The sequence below is a fragment of the Pinus tabuliformis genome, chromosome J (assembly GCF_031772625.1).
Source record: "Pinus tabuliformis cultivar Carrire ecotype Pingquan chromosome J, CPIR1, whole genome shotgun sequence".
NCBI lineage: Eukaryota > Viridiplantae > Streptophyta > Pinopsida > Pinales > Pinaceae > Pinus > Pinus tabuliformis.
Genome location: NC_142295.1, coordinates 71,220,363 through 71,235,818, shown reverse-complemented (window position 1 = coordinate 71,235,818; position 15,456 = coordinate 71,220,363). Strand labels below are relative to the sequence as shown.

At 40.8% G+C, this 15,456-nt stretch overlaps 1 protein-coding gene across 1 annotated transcript in view; it reads right to left on the bottom strand.

Annotated features, from left to right (window-relative positions):
- Window positions 1-15,456, bottom strand: part of LOC149225568 (glycosyltransferase-like At2g41451) — a 150,363-nt gene that overhangs the window by 95,869 nt on the left and 39,038 nt on the right. The gene's annotated exons all lie outside the window — the stretch shown is intronic.

Below are 15,456 nucleotides of genomic sequence, written 5' to 3'. Positions count from 1 at the left end.
ATGAAGTTCAATGCTCCCTCTAGACAGTGATCTGCTCTCAACCCTTGGTAAGCCATCCCGCTTCTTCCCCTGAGAACTCTATAAAACCTGTCCACTAACAGCCTATAATCCTTCACAAAAGATTGTACTTAGAGCTTTGGAGGTTGCCCACTTCACTGCTCCTTTAGCCTGTCAAGATCTGCAAACTTTTGGGCTTGAATATTTCTACCACTGCTAGCACTCTTGTTGTCCTTCACAAGATCTGCTCTCTGGCTACAATTAGACACCAACTAACAGCATTCCACTTGTACTTAAGATGCCACCAAAACTGTCCAAAATGGACTCTATCCACTAGCAAAACAACATTAGCAAAACAAGACACACATACCTTATTTCTGCTCCCTTTGTCCTTGGCAATTGTGCACTTTTTCTGAGCTCTGGTTAGGGGCACAACAACAGCCCTAAATCTGCTCCAAATGACTATAGTTCTCTTTCCCAATTGTCCTCCCTAGCTCGTTGTCCCTTTTATCACTTCCTACACTCTTGTTTAGCCTTTTGGGCCCTCCAAAAGACACCTACAAGCCTGTTGTTCTGTAGCTAGGGCATAGCAAATGTTTCAGACCTCTTATCGAAGAGAAGACTACCCTCTATGCACTTGCGTTGTAATTTTTGTGAATGCGGCCTAGTGTGTAAACCGTCTCTACGCCTCTCAGCCCTCCAACCAAGAGCTACCTCACCTCTGCAATTACATAGAATTTCAACGGCTTAAACAAAAGACAAAACACTTCTTGTTGTTGCACAACCAAATCTCCCTCATATAGCCTCGGCATCTTGCCCATGCAACTCAGCCCTCCAAACAATCTAGGAAAGACACAACCCTTGCACTTTTTCACCTTCATTGGAGTCCTTCAAGTCTGCAGCCACTTCAAAGATCTTCATTGATGGATTTTGCACTTTGGATGTACTATCTTTATTCTGCTCAAAGCTCTGATGCCATGTACAATTTCCTTGAAATTTTGCAACTTCTAATATGAACAATCTGAGATATAATTTCTTCTCACATAAACACAAAATATCTCTACTAGATGCAGTAGAATAGGAACAAAAATAAAAGCACAATTACATAATTCAAAACACATTTTTTTTCTAGGGAAACCCACTGGGTAAACCCTCGCTTGCTTGAGAATTTTGTTGATAAAAACTAAGCAATTGATCTCTTACAAATACAATTGTTTCACTTGGAGAATACACCCTTCTCCCTGCTTATCCTAAGCATGAAACCCTTGCAAGATTGTTAAACACGTTGCCCTCTTCCCTTGCTCCTTCTCTACTCTAAATTCCTAGCACAAACCTAAGGAACCAAATCCCTAATTCCTTGCACAAGAGTTGATCCTTTAGCTCCTAAATTCTAGCGCATGAGCCAAGGGAAAATTGCCTTTTACAACTCGCACAAGCCTTCTTCTTGGCACGCTGACTTACAAGCTTACACACAAAAATGGTGCATACAAGAATGAATACAATTGTGCCTTCATTCCTTCTTTATAGCCATTCGAATGGTTAAAATTAGTGAATTTCTAATTAAGGAATGATTTTGTGATTGATTGAGTTAGCATGAGTTAATTGCTCATGCAACTCGTCCTATTTCAAGTCAACCCCTTGAAACTCAATCACTTATGTTTTTCCTCAATCAACACACACTAGAAAATCAAGAACTTGACCTTCAATTTCAACACCTCAGTTAACTGCATCCTAACTCGTCCTAATTTTTAGGAATTAATTCCTAAAATATAGGAACTCGCCCTAATTTATAGGGAATTTCCTAATTTTCAGGAACTCGAATCATGCACAAGAAGGAACTCGTCCTGGCTCCTATGATTAAGGCACAAATCAAGGAACCCTTTTCTTGTTAATATTTTCATCAAGACCAATATAAAACAATGAGGTGGATTGCCACTGCCAACTCAGTACTCCACCCCCTGCTCTTTATTGGAATTTCACCACACGAAAGGCTTCCCAGTTTCTCACCTAAACGATATTCTAAATCAATTAATTCAAGGTGATATAGGTGAAATGCTATGGAAGGTACTTCTTCAATTGATTGAGGCACAATTCTCTATGTAAAAGGAACAATGTACCACAACAAGGCGTTTAAAAGATGCTTGATAACCTAGGGTTCAAGGTGTAGCTCAATAAAGGAGTAACTAGGCATGCAAGGATAAAGAAAAGGTTTGCTTAATGATTCAACCAATAAAAGGAGATGGCAAACCTTCAAATAAGCCCTAAGTTGAAATCGTGTATAATATTAGGGTTTATTAGAGCAAAATTGCCTAGGGTTGATGGCGTTAGCCCTACTAGGGCAAATTTCACCATGAAAAATGCTAAATTTTGAGTCTAGGAGGTCAATCAAGGTGTGATCAACCCAAATGAGCTCCAAACAATGTCATAGGGTTCGCTAAATTTGAACATTGGGGTTCAAAATTCAACAAACCTCAAAAATGTCTTCAAATTCGGGTTGGATTTGGGTGAGGTTTGATAAAGTTCGGCTCAAGCTTGCTTTTTCGTCTACCTTATATTACAAGGTCCACAATATTTTAGTTTTGAAGTTTGAATCTCTTAAAATTTTAAATTTTTTGTTTAAATTCAAATTTAATTCACCTTGCTAAATCGGTTTGGGCTCTCGAGCATGAGAATATAGGGTTTTTATGACAATCAACAAGATCATTTATGTTCAAATTTTATCACTGTAATGAAAACATGCACAAGATTCCAACATATGTTGTATGTTCTATGAGGGCTATCGTGTCTCCAAGAGCCAATAATTGTCTGTAAAATGTGTGCTAAGAGACCATCGACAGAGCTGCACTCAACAAAGAGGATAACGCTATTGCAGATTAGGAAATAAGTTTTATCCCTTTTTAATTTGAATCACATTAAGATAGTTTTATAATTATTGTTTTATATATATTAAAAAAAGTAATATATTAATATTATAATGAATTATAAATTTAATTTAACTAGACTTATCACTTTAATTTGAATCTCGTTGAGATATATATATATATATATATTAAAAAAATATTATTAATCCACAGGGTCTTGGATAGACGGTGATTGGGTGCTATATTAAGGCACTCCATGATGTGAAGTCATTGGTTCAATTCCCCGCCCCGATCAGGGTGATATATTGGACATGATAAAGATGTAGTCCCACCAAGCTTACAAAAAAAAATTATTAAAAGTATATTGACTTATATATTAAATGTAATTTTATATATATTTAAATTTAATGGAAAACCTCATATGAACCTTATTAGAAAATTCGAATTCAAATCGAACTTAATCTTTATCGAATTCAAACTCAAAGCCGAACCATGTGGCATTGGCTCCAACATTTTCCATCCACAAGCCCTAGTTGAGTTTGGCCCTTGCCCTATCCCTAACAGCTTGCCTTAAAGAGCTTAAGAAAACAGAGAAAGATAGAATTTTCAATGAGTTTGACCACCACAAGGATCCCAGTGCCTTGCCCTACTTGAGCGATGTTGCCTTAGGGACTAAATTTAAGAGATATCAAATTTATGAATGGAGTAAGGGGAAAACCTTAAATTTCATTTATAAACCCTATCTATGTTTTTATGAGGAGAGCAATTAATTAGAAGAAATCTCTCTAGAAGGTCTTCTAGGAAATTCAAGGAAAATAGATTTAACATACAATAATTTACGAAGACTTTCCAATAAAAATATGCCTTTAGACAAGGAACAATAGAAAAAACATGTATCACATGAAAAACCATTAAAGATATGCAATTATACTCACAAAATCTCTCAGAAAACACCTTCTTTCAATTCCAAAAAGACATCTCCAATACACAAACTAGTCTCCAATAGCAATAGCTCCACAAAAGATCACATCTCCACAAGTAGTGAGTAGCAAAGGCTAAGTCAAGCTCTCTCTAATGAGGCCAAAGTCCACAAAGTGATGATGAACAAAATGAATGAAATGATCCTCCTTTTATAGGAGGTCTATCACATCCATTAACCCGACTAAAATCCCCTAAACAAGTTTGATTTTGATTAGACAAAGTAAATGGGTTACAAGCCTACCCAACGGCTCAAAAAAATAAAGTATGGCATCATTCACCCATGGATGCCATCTAAACAACGTAGTGTAGTCTCTCTCCAGTGTTGGGGATCCATGAGGTAAAACAAGCCCTCCCTAATCACCCTGGGGATGATGATCATCACCTAGGCCCTGGATCAAGGACTACCTAGTACATCATCAAGAATCATCAATGCCAAGCAAAGTAAGCTCAAAGTTCTAGCATCTAAGGTTGCTTTAGGGAGTCAATCATTTATCAAGATCATCAAAGTGTCCAACGCTCAACTGTAGTAGGGCAACGCAGCATCTACAAGGTCATCATGATCTCCGAAAGTGTAGGATGACCTGGGCATCATGTACAATATGAGTGGAATAGTGTGCCTGAAAGGTCTTAGCTGCTATGTGCAAAGCCACATGGAAAAACCATCTCAAACTCAAGTGAAAGCAACCACTCATTAGAGACAATAACCATAGATGCATAAAGTGGACCATACTTAACTGTTAAGGGCATAATAATACTTCAAACCAAGATCACCTTCAAATATCTAACTAGTCCAAGTCTTGTAAGTGATCCCACCATTTTAGATGTGGTTAAGTAATCAACCCTGTTAGGTGCTTCCAACCCTAAGGGGAGGTGGCATTTCCAAGGTCAACCCTTCAATTCATAGGTGTTAGTGACAATAAGTGGCAACAGAGGGGAATGACTTCATGGCTAAGTGCCATGGCTAGGGGACCAGTGAATGGAGATCCATAAATTGAGGGTATAGATGTAATGGAGGGAGTAGTCGTTGAGGTATGGGTTACTCCTTTCCTCGGCCTGCTTTTTCCACCCCTCTAATGCGCCTTTTACTTCTTTTTGATAATGCTTTTATAAGGTGCATAGCTCAAGTATCCAAGCTTATTGTTTATGATATAACATTTATTTACCCCTTTAAAATGAGTCAGTTTCTCGCTCATCAAGGTTGGGACATGCAAGGGTATATTATAATGAGATGGAGCATCTAGTGCTCAAGAACCAGGGGATGGCTAATGAAGGGGGGCAGAACTCATGTTAGGCTTTTGCCCACGCGCTAATTTTGTCCTGGCCATCTTGTGCATTTCAATTTTTCCTTTTCTTTTGTTGCGGCCATCTTATGCTTTTATCATTCTTCTAGTTGCATCAACCTCCAAGGCGAAGTTTTCTAGCCCTACTTAAAAATGTGGATATTTGAGTGCTAAATTCCAATGAACAGATGACAGTTAACCCGAAGTATGGATGTGGTATCAAGGGAAAAATGAAAGACGTTAAGTATGGAATGGTTACAGACACACTACTTCAATCCAAGTTTCCCTAGTGCCCCTCCTATAACCCGAAGGCCCTAGAGAAAGTCCCACTGGACTAGGGCTAAAGACTCACCCCCTAATAGGTGAGGTAACAACTTTATAGTCAAGATAAATCAATCATCCTTATCACCCCTTTATCCATGTTAGAATGCCCAAAATATTAAGCAAAAACACTTGATTGCAAAATGGTTAATTTACCTACCGAGTGGTAGCCCACCTTTATTCAAGAGGAAAGTCAAATGGGGAGAGGCCAAAGACCTGTGCAAATGGCAGAAGAATGTGGCATATCATCATCATCACTGAGCAATGTGCAAGACTATTGGTTGTGCAAAATAGGAGTAAATTTTTCCCCTATAGGGTTACCCATTTAGTAGGTAACAAGTCCTTGGACTTGTTATTAGCTATGGACTATGAAGGTAGCCTGGTCAATTTAGATTTAATGAACATTGTTGGAACCCAAATGTGACTTAGGGTTATATAGAAGGTTAAATGCAGAATGACATGTCAATGTAAATGAAACGAAATAAAAATCAAACGCCATGTAATGTGCATTTTTAATGAAGGGAAAAACAACTAAGATATTTTCATTGAAATATTAAAATATCCCCCTCTAGTTTCATGATAAATTTTAAGGTTAGGGGCTTTTGGGGAGGTGTGTTGGGATTGGAGTCTGTCTTTTGTGGTAGAGTTTTGTGTAAGGCTTTGAGTGCATAGGGAGAGCTTTGGAGACAGCGCAGCCTCCCTGCGCCCATGGCAGGGAGGGTTGCATATTATGTAAAGTTTTTTTCATGTTAATGAAATGAAGAACCTGGGTTCCAATATGTGTTTTAAGTTGCAACAGCTAGTCCCTTTTATTTGTTTCAGTTTCTTTGCGTGTTCATAGTGGTTTCTCTATGTGTTTGCAGCAGTGCGTTATGTAGTTTGTTGGCTTATTTTTCTATCGGTAGATGTTTTTATGTTGAGTTTTTGCAGCTATCTTGAGTTGTAGTTCATTTTCTTTTTGTTGGACCTCTTGGCCAGAGGGAAAAAAAATTGTCCAACAAATTTTCACCAGTCGGGAAAACCCTAGTTCCCCTCTTTAGCCACATGGCAGCAATGGTGGAGAGAAGGTTGCGTGGATGAACTTGTGATTAGACGAAGGTTGTGGGTCTGGCTAGCCCGTAGCTTCAAGAAGAATGCAAAATCATTGATGTCGTGGATGGGAATTTTCTGGGTTCCTGGTGATTAACGGAAAATTCTGGGGCTCAATTCTTAATGGCAACTGACTCCTCAGTGATCTGGTGGCTACTTTTATGTTTCCAAAGGCTTCTACTCATTCGCAGGACGTTGCCTGGTAAATGAATAGCGCGAAGAGTGTGAAGTGAAAGTTATCCTTTCTTTGTGAGATTTCGCCATATCTGGCAAATTCATGTAGTCTGTATACTCGGTGAGATCCTGTGTTTGCTTTATATTGGTGTATTGGAAGAGCTTCTCCGCAACTGCCCTAGGATTAATGGGGAAAATATACGATGGATTTGTCCTGGAAGGATTCCAGTCTATCTCCCCATGGTGCGAAGATCCCAATGAATTCATCACAAAAGTGCACATCGCATTACAAAATAAAGAAGAAGAGGTGGTTAGGGAAAAGAACAAGAAGAAAATGAAACAATGGGAAAGTGACGGAGGGCTCCAATGAGTTGTCGTGGAGTTTGTTGGACGTGCTCCTCCAAACCGTCCATCTCGGTGCTCTACTAGTTGTTCCATGCAGTGATGTGGATGTTGAAGGGGTATGCCCTTTCAATGTTGCACTCAGGACCATTTGACCTTGTAAGATAAGGCGCAAGGTCATGAAGAAGTTTGGTGAGAACTACGATGCAGGGCTTTGTCCAAGGAACCAACATATATGACGATCAAGAATCTTTTTGCACCAGATTTTGTTGCCAGCGAGGGCGTCTGTTATAGACATTTTTGTGCCCTACAACCCCAAGCATGAAATGTTCATAAACCAAGGGCTCCTGTGTCCCTAAAAGTGTTGTTCTAACCCCTAAAGGAACAAGGTCAACAGATTACAGCTTCTCCCAGAAGTTCTCCATGAGAAACTGCTCAGAATTGGTCAAAACAGGATCATTGCAGCTGCTCCACTGGCTAAGTGCGTTGCATCTCACCTAAATACACTGTGAGGGTGCGTTGCATTTCAAAAGTCCCTTCTGTAGGGTGCGATGGCCGAGAAATGACAAATGGCAGTGTCATTCCGCGAGGTGGAGAGACAATGGAAGCTTCCAAATCACTGAATTCGACCAAGGATGAGTAAGAGGCCCTCAGTCTCCAAGTGGAAGCAAGAACTGACAGAGAGAAGACACTAATCAAATCACAAGCTGACTCATCCCCCTTACAGATATCTATATATGGATCCCTCATCCCAGAGATCCAGAGGCTGGAATTTTGTATATTGTAAGGAATTGTTGTTGGTTTCTAGAGACAAACATCAGATTGTTGGGTGATCTAAGCTTTGTTTGAGGTGAAGAGGGGCTTCTTTGCTGGGAGGTTGATGCTGGATCAGAACAACTGGTTGTAACTCCTCCTGGATCTTTTCTTGTTTATCAATAAAAACTATTTGAGTTTTCCTCCATGCTTTTGTATCATTGATGCTTGTTACATTTGTATGGTCAATTTACATCTGATCCTAGATTGTTTATGAATATAGATCCATGTCTTTGTATAGTGCTATGCTTCTGTGATCTTACAGGTACTTTGTGAAGCTGGGCGTGCAAGGGAGCAGGTAGCTGAGGACTATCAAAAAAAAGAGGGATCGAATTGAAGGATTAGCGCAAGACAAAGGTTGGTCTTTCTGTTCCTCTCTATCTATAATTCATAAAGGAAAAACAGAAGTAGTTTTTCTCTGTTTGTTTCTAAGGCAGCTGTCACACCTTAGTGGGATAGAGCAGTTCTATATAGACACTTTTCCCTGTAACAAAATGGCGACTCCGCTGGGGACCTAATTAGTTTGTTTGTTTATCATTCTTTGTTGTTTGTTTCATAAACTTACAAGTAGCATTCGAACTGCATTTGCCATAACAAATGCAAAGTAGATAACTGCTACTTCAATCCATCTATTGGATCTGTTTATGATTTAAACAACTGATTCAAAAACTATCTGATTGCCCTTGTGATAGCTCTTAGATCCTCCTTAGATCTACCCCTGATTGTTGCATTACTGATTGCTTTTTACTCGGCCAAAAACCAAGAACTGAACTGCAAACTGTGACCCGGAACTCGAACAGAGTCTCGTTTTTGGCCCAGCGCAGGTACTGTTCAGAGATTCTGAATTTCAGCGCACTTCCCGAGTGGACAACCTGCGCTGCATTTCAGATTCTTTGTGTTACAGGTGCGCTGATCAGACTAGCTCTGTGCAGCTGTGGCTTCTGTGCTTCATTCTTTCCAGTTCTATTCCTGTATTTTGCTGCCTGTGATCAGTGTATGTCTGTTTGAAACTCCTTTTCCTTACTGTTATTCCGCCTCCTTTGTACAAAAGAACTGTAAATGTTTTTGTGTGTTTATTGAGTCATTTACAGTTCTCCTTTGCAAAAGTAGCATAGTCGTACTGTCGTCATTTGATTTGAATCTGTCGCAAGTGTCGATTTCAGTCGTAGGAAAGAGTTTTATTGCTGTTGATGGTCGATTATCCTGTTACTATTGCTTTTGGTCTGAATTTGTAATTTTCTAGTGTCAAGAACAAGTATTCATTTCAAAATCGTAAGGTGTTGTAATCGTCTCCATTTTTTGATTTCGAAAAGAAAGTTGTTTATGTTTGTCGCTTGAAAAGAAATTCAGATTTGTGCATCTACTTTCTTTTTAGCATCCATATACTAAGAAAGTCGAAAAACAAATACATGCATGTGCATTTGCATATAGACAATCTGTTTGGCTTGATTTAGGAAAGTGCATTTTAGAGTGTGCTCTTTGCTCTTTGTGAAAAGGTTCTGTATACTTTTCCCTAGTAGCTAGGATTTTCATTGCATAAAAGAGATAAAAAGTTTGTTTATCATCTTAAATTGCATTTTAGGAATTTCATCTACATCTCGTGGTGAACCCGAAAGGCAAACTTCATAAGCAAGATCAACTTAAAATAAATTCAATGAATCTAACAACGCTTTGGAACTTAACGCACAACATTTAGAGGTCTAGGCTAGAGACGTATTCCGGCGTCATAAAGCCTGGTAACTGTTGTTCTCACTGATGGTTGGGTGATTCCTCCGCTTTGAGACGATAAGTGCCAGTACGGACTTGTGCTCCCACGTACCGTCGAGTATATTTTGGGAGACCCCTATAGGCTTAAATCCTTTATCCATAGGAAGCTGTGTCTGTCGCCCTATCGATCGCAATGCACTGAACACAGCATTCGGGAAGATTGACTGTCGTACCGTAAAAAGTATTCTGCAGTTTTGCGATTGGTTTGGTACTCCCTCTACCTAGACTTCCAGAGCAGTCCCTTTCGTTCCTTTTCAGACTCAACGGAAAAGGTCCATCTGAGCACTTGTCACTTCAGGCTCATTAAAAATCGAAGGAGACTAGAGTCATCTTTTGTTTTTTCTCGACTCTTAAAAACTGAAAAAACAAGTTGTGTCAAAGCGTCTAAAAGTTATTTTAAACGGAATATTCATTACCCCTTTCCTACGATTGATCTTGGGTTGAGAAAATGGAGTCCATCAACCAAGGAATTCCCCTTTGAGGAAATCCTAGTCCCTTCTCCTCTTGGGGAGATGTTGGTGCACCCCATATGGCCACATTGTCGCTTCCAGGACTGATAATTGGTTTGCCTGTATGGCTCTTCTCAACCTCTGTCGTTCAGAACACCACTATTCCTGAACAATCGAATCAGCAAATAGACGAGTCCAGAGTTACCCACCAACCTTCTACTTCCTCTAATTCTTCCTCTCCCCCTTCCTCTTCGCTTGATGGGGCTGGTAAAGCCAAAAGTCAAGTACCTAAGGAGAAGAAGGAAAAGAAGAAGAAAGAGAAGAAGAAGGAGCCAAAAGCGAATGGGGCCAAACAAGTGTCGTCTAACGAAAACCCACACACTGCACCGACCAGGCCTAAATCGCCGTGTGTCATTTGCAAGGGAGACCACTATCACAGAGATTGTCCTTGCATCCCTCAGATCTTAAGGGACTGGTCTCCCCGTTTGCACAACCCGGTGTCGTCAACCTCTGATGATCATGTTGAAAACACACCGTCAACTAGTGAAAGTGAAGCCCCAGGACAAAAAGGAAAATATAGATTTCCTTGTAAACTGTGCGAAGGCGATCACGCCGTCCACCGTTGTCCCTTCTTAGACGAAGCTAAAAGAGTTTTGGATGATCGTCCAGTTTCACCGTTACGACTTCCTCCTGGATATAAAAAACTCTTGCCGAGTCCGTCACCAGTTGAAAATCCGGCTGACCCGCTCAGGTGGTCGGCTGAAGCATCTATCATTGAAGATAAACCATCTGAATCCATACCAGACGAAAGTCAAAAGGTCGAGGCGGCAGTTGACCCGGTCTTGCCTTCAGAGGTTCCATCTTCAGATGATACAGTCACTGAAGAGAACAAGGATGACACCGTCCAAATTCTCTTCATAAGCACAGACTCCAACGAACATGGGGGCAATTTACCCGTTCCTTTACCGCAGGAAGGAAGTTCGTCAGAGTCATACCCGGCCGTCTATTCGGTCCCACCTCCAAGCAACCTAGTTGTCTCCTTCGACTGGAATCAACTAGGCAAACCCCGTTTACCAGCTAGTATACCATTCCGAATTATTGTTCAAATATATAGAATGGTTATGGCTGGTACCATCATAGATGAAGGGGCTTCTGTGAGTATCATTTCCTCAACTGCTTGGAAAGCGCTTGGTTCGCCATCGCTTTTGCCTGAGATGAGAAATCTGACAGGCTTCGATAAAGAAACCAGTCGACCGTTAGGGATCCTTCCCAATGTGCCTATAACATTGAGAGGGAAAACCGTTCACATGAACGTGATGATAGTTCAAGGACCCCTGGATTACAATCTACTCCTTGGACGAGACTATATTTATTGCATGAGAGTCATTGTCTCATCACTCTTTAGAGTGATGTGTTTTCCGCACGAAGGAAGAGTGGTCAAGCTCGTGGACCAGCTTTCATTTCCCGGATCACGCATAGCAAATAGTCATATACCATCCCTAAATGGTCTTTTCACGCAAGAAATGTCTCAATCTCCAGTCCGTCCACCCAATGAGCGCGAGTGATTCGAGGGGACATGACTGAATCCCAGGGGGCATGCAACCTGGTCTGCTTCGGCAGGAAAACTTCGGGTATAGGGTAGGTTTCTGCGAGAGAATATGACTAATCTGTACCCCCGTCCGTGATTGGAAGAGGGGGTTATTCTAGAACAAGATCCTCTTGTCAAAGTTATGTGGGTTGGCGGGCATCGCCGCTCACCTTTGTTTATTTCGATAGACATCGCGAAAGAAGTGTTTTGTTTGCGCTGTCAATAGAGAAATCTTTGGATAACCCGTAAGAGGTAGGCCTCTCTCGGTAAAACAAATGTTTTAACGGACTAAAGAAGGGTTAACCTTGAAATTCTGTTTTATACCTGGGGGCATGCAAACCTTTTGGAGTGCAAGCGAAGAGCGACTATTTATTTTTTAAATTTGTAGGTCCTCTAACCCTTTAAACTCGTAGGATTGGTCGTTTCCTAACTTGCATAAAGAAAGGATGTGGGGCAAAAATCTAAAAATTGCCGTTTTATATGAGACATTCTTATCACACGACTGGATTAATCGAGCAGTTTTAGCACATAGTTCAAGCTCGTTAAAAAATAAACATAAGACATGAGCAAATGTTTCCACCCGCGTTTAAGCTCGTTAAAAAATGAACTATTCCCCGGTAAATAACCATCGTGAATGTAGTACTTCAGCCATTAAAGCCTTGGTCGTGTTTGCACCGTCACCTCCACTTTTTTATTGGCCGATCATTCACCTCCATTTGATTGTTTACCCATTTTGAGGAACAGCTGCGAAGAGTGATTTCACTAGCCATCCTTGTGACACTGCCGTGATTGGAAAATTCCAAACCTTACCTGGAATCAGTTGCTACCCATTTTATCACTCGTTCCTCAAAAGACGAGTCTCCTTTAAGCTCTTTTCAACTGACTCGTAAAATATGAAAAGATTGCTGAGCCATTGGCCTCTCCAGCTCGTTAAAGGGACAGGAAGTGCTATCCCTCCTCTAGATTTTAATCTTTTTGGACCTGAGGGATTATTACACAAAAAGATCGAGCGCTTGTTTTGTTCGGCTCGTTAAAAGTATCGAAAATTCATCCCTTCTGAATTGTTTTATACTTTTTCGGACTTAAGGGATTAGATGACGAAAAAAGAATTTTGGAGTTACCTTTACGTTCCTTTTCAGACTCTCTAAAATTGAAAAGGACCGAGTTATCTTTGTCGTTAAACTCGTTAAAAAGATTAATAGCGACAAACTTGTCTATAGACGAGAACGAGTTTCACTATCGCTAGGCTCGTTAAAACATAGCAATGGGTTTGCCCGAAGGGCAAATTATAGAACAAGCATATGTTATCCTCCTCAAGCTTGACAAAAATAAAGAGGTACTGGTCAGCGATGACTGGGGAAAGTTGGGAATAAAACTCAAAGAAACTTTATTGGTAGCAAGTCGCTCTTGAACATGACACTTCCACTCCGTGTCCGAGTCGGGTTGGGTTGTTTCATTCACCGGTCACATCACCATGGTCACGCCATACCATCCACATTTGGGGTTAATGCTACCAATCCATCACATCAGTGTCGCCGATATGTTCAAGAGAAGTCATTCAGAGAATTCACCTGTGTCTCACCCACTACCATACATTATACTCCATTCTTTCATGATCGCCACCCTGAACCTTATATCACCAGATCGTTTTCACCTCCATTAAAATCATTTGCTCCGTTCCGTGTCATTGATGTGGGATTCATTAAGGCCCTCCTGTGACGGATCACTTCTTGTCGACATCAGCTCATTATCCAAGAATTTGATCTAGGAACACCCCATTCAGTACTTTGAAGCTTGCATGCCTCAATGGCAAGTTTCTCACTTTCGGCGACAGGTTTACATCAATGGCCTTTGACCGAAAGATTTTGCGTGGTGTTCGACGCCAAGTCCTTTATTCACACCACGTGAATTGTACTGCAGTACCTTGAGGGTCATTATCATTATCGGTGATTCCTCTCGCGCTTGTTAACAGTTTACATCATTGACTGGTAATCAAGCGATGTCTTTCTATGTTCGACTTCAGAACATTTCTCACATGGATCGACTTGTACTTCAAGTGAAGATCAGACGAGATTGAAGACCCCGGATCTAGTTTCATCCATCCGGGCTGCGATATATATTCAAGGAAAATAAAGACATTAAATGTACATCATTGCTGCACAGATAATCATCCACTCAAAAGGATGATGGCTCTATCAGAATCATCAGTCTACACTCAGACGATTGTCTGTCCTATGTACATGAAAATGAATTTATAAAGCTGAGCATGGGAATGCCCGCCTCACCTAGATCATGAAAATAGTATGAAGATAATGTATTGTATTGTATCTTGTTACAGGTCTCCTCCCAGCATTGAAAGAACTTCGGATCCTCACAATAAAGCATTTCACCCGACACCAAAAGGTTAACAGCCTCATACTTTAGGGGGCAACTGTTATAGACATTTTTGTGCCCTACAACCCCAAGCATGAAATGTCCATAAACCAAGGGCTCCTATGTCTCTAAAAGTGTTGTTCTAACCCTTAAAGGAACAAGGTCAACAGATTACAGCTTCTCCCAGAAGTTCTCCATGAGAAACTGCTCAGAATTGGTCAAAACGGGATCATTCCAGCTGCTCCACTGTCTAAGTGCGTTGCATCTCACCTAAATACACTGTGAGGGTGCGTTGCATTTCAAAAGTCCCTTCTGTAGGGTGCGATGGCCGAGAAATGACAAATGGCAGTGTCATTCCGCGAGGTGGAGAGGCAATGGAAGCTTCCAGAATCTTCTCCTATGACACTTGCCTCACTGAATTCGACCAAGGATGAGTAAGAGGCCCTCAGTCTCCAAGTGGAAGCAAGAACTGACAGAGAGAAGACACCAATCAAATCACAAGCTGACTCATCCCCCTTACAGATATCTATATATGGATCCCTCATCCCAGAGATCCAGAGGCTGGAATTTTGTATATTGTAAGGAATTGTTGTTGGTTTCTAGAGACAAACATCAGATTGTTGGGTGATCTAAGCTTTGTTTGAGGTGAAGAGGGGCTTCTTTGCTGGAGGTTGATGCTGGGTCGGAACAACTGGTTGTAACTCCTCCTGGATCTTTTCTTGTTTATCAATAAAAACTATTTGAGTTTTCCTCCATGCTTTTGTATCATTGATGCTTGTTACATTTGTATGGTCAATTTACATCTGATCCTAGATTGTTTATGAATATAGATCCATGTCTTTGTATAGTGCTATGCTTCTGTGATCTTACAAGTACTTTGTGACGCTGGGCGTGCAAGGGAGCAGGTAGCTGAGGACTATCAAAGAAGAGAGGGATCGAATCGAAGGATTAGCGCAAGACAGAGGTTGGTCTTTATGTTCCTCTCTATCTATAATTCATAAAGGAAAAACAAAAGTAGTTTTTCTCTGTTTGTTTCTAAGGCAGCTGTCACACCTTAGTGGGATAGAGCAGTTCTATATAGACACTTTTCCTTGTAACAGCGTCCACATAGCGCATGAGGTAAAGCTCTTGGCTAGAAAGGCAGCGCAACAAGCCCTTACCCAGATCAAACATGGCACCATCATCTTGCAATACACTCAAGAGGGTCTTACGTCAGTAGATGAAAGCAGAGCAGGTCTTTGAGTGTGTAGGGAGAGCTTTGGAGGCAGTGCAGCCTCCCTGCCATGGGCTACATATTATGTAAAGTTTTGTTCATGTTAATGAAATGAAGAATCCAGATTCCAGTATGTGTTTTAAGTAGCAGAAGCTAGTCCCTTTTATTTGCATCAGTTTCTTTGTGCGTTCATAGCAGTTTCTCTGTG